This window comes from Saccostrea echinata, unplaced genomic scaffold (genome assembly GCF_033153115.1).
Source record: "Saccostrea echinata isolate AGI-Se365-2 ecotype Australia unplaced genomic scaffold, CSIRO_AGI_Sech_v1 ptg000007l, whole genome shotgun sequence".
Classification (NCBI taxonomy): Eukaryota; Metazoa; Mollusca; class Bivalvia; order Ostreida; family Ostreidae; genus Saccostrea; species Saccostrea echinata.
The window spans coordinates 6,924,236-6,926,263 of record NW_026889756.1 but is presented as its reverse complement, the minus strand read 5'-3'; the positions used below and the strand labels follow the sequence as shown (position 1 = coordinate 6,926,263).

General features: G+C 33.0%; 1 long non-coding RNA gene across 1 annotated transcript; it reads right to left on the bottom strand.

Annotated features, from left to right (window-relative positions):
• Nucleotides 1-819: 819 nt before the first annotated feature.
• On the bottom strand, nucleotides 820-1,649 carry LOC133180788 (uncharacterized). The gene is made up of 2 exons (XR_009720383.1): nucleotides 1,530-1,649; nucleotides 820-1,117 (listed from the first exon to the last, which is right to left on the bottom strand). It is a non-coding gene; the product is annotated as an uncharacterized LOC133180788 (long non-coding RNA).
• Nucleotides 1,650-2,028: the final 379 nt, after the last annotated feature.

The following is a 2,028-nucleotide window of genomic DNA, read 5'->3' as shown; positions in this document are numbered from 1 at the left end:
AAGAATACTGGATCAATATTTGTCAACAAATTTTAATATTTGGATGTACATAAGCGTCATACCATACCATTCTGATTTTTCCGTGTATATACTGTAAGAAAATTGTGAAAATACGTTTGTATTAAGCAAATAAAGAATAATACAGATCTGATGACAGACGTGCCAAAAAATTAATATACCCCCTGTAATTTTTTGCATGGGGTATAATAATTGATCAGAAAAGTACCATAGCTGACATTTTTCATTAACCCAGATAGCAAGACATTGTTGGGCCAACGTTGGCCCAATTTTTTTTCCAACGTTGGCCCACTGTTGGTAGTCCTACGTTGGCCCACGGTCATTTTGCTCATCGGCCCAACGTTGGTCCAACATGATGGCATATTGTTGGGCCAACGTAGGTATAAGTGTAAGCCAACTAACAGCCAACCTTAACAACTGGTTGGTTAGGTTGGCCCAATGTTGGGCCTTTGTTGAAATGTCAGATGGCATATTGTTGGGCCAACGTAGTTATTATAGTAAGCCAACTAACAGCCAACATAGAAACAACATTTACAATCGGTTAGTTAGGTTGGCCCAACGTTGACCCTTCATTGAATGATTGGTCCGATATTTACGGTTTATTGGCCTTAAGCTTCTTTCTGTTGGGCAATTGTTGGATGAAACTTACATCTGTTTAAATAAATTGAATGAATACTTCTTGAAAATACATTTATAAATAATTCTTTATATAGACCTTTCTCATAACTGTTTAAAAAAAATAATACACACTTCAACCTGCATTCATAATGCATACATGTTCAAAGAAAACATTACAAGTGATTCACTGTAAAATTATTTTATAGATATATATAAATTCAATCAGAATTTACAAAATTACTTTTAAAATAGATAATGGTGGAAATGTATGAAAAAATATTAATTTAAAGTTCTTAATCCTGGCTCACTTCCTCTATCACTGTCCTTTTGTTTTGTTTCCCGCTCTTTCTTTTTTCCTCCCTTTGTCGCCTCCCCAGGCCTCCATCTTGATCTTAGGCATACGTACTTCATACAGTCCTTTATGTTCTTCAGTTTCATTGTCATGCAGTTACCACTACAACATTTGTTTTCCTTACAGTCTCTGATTGAAAATACAAATAATTTGGTGTTGGAAACAAAGCAAATACTGGTACAGACTCCAAAATATAAATCATGTAATTAAGTCTTTTAAAGACAACGATGTAAAATACTACTAGTACATGTTGATCTATAAACCTTAGTATCCTTGTTAAAATCATAATCGTGTATGCAATAGACAATAGATGGAGACAAGTTGAAAGATGTTTTTTACCTTACTTATTATTGTATTTCTTAATGAGCACTAGAAGTTATTGTAAATAAAAGTTTAAAGTACATGTATGTGCCAACTGTATACACATATATAATTCATATTTACATTAACTTATATAGTGCTTGTGGGCATAAACAAGAAAAGGATGAATTCCAAACAATTTTAACAGTAAACTTGAATTAACAAGAATAATTATACTTACATCGCAGCTGTAACAATGGTATAATCCATAGTTTTTAAATCTCCCTTCTTACTTGCTCTGCATTTTGAGTCTATCACCCACCTGTGAGCAATTGAATCTGACAGCTCACTCAACAGTTTGGTGTTTTAATCGCCGCGACTCTCCAAGCTTCAGCGAACGCCTAACTTTTGTTTCAATTTAATTATAAAGCTGTGTTATCTTGATTTATGTATATATGTAGGCTTCATTCACATCCTGTTCTTGGGAACTTTTTAAATGTTATTCAGTCTTCTCTTATTCTCATGAATACAACGCTCATGAAATAATTCATAATTTAGAGCTAAGGATTTTAAAACTAATAAATAATCATGCACCCACTTAAAAAAAAAAAAAAAAGAACAAAAAACTTTTTGGTGCTGTGATCACTTTAGTTCAAAGATGAGAATGGTGAAAATATCAGATCTAAACAGATGCAGTCATCAGTGAATTAAAAGCAAAGACAGCGAATGCCCTCTATTAT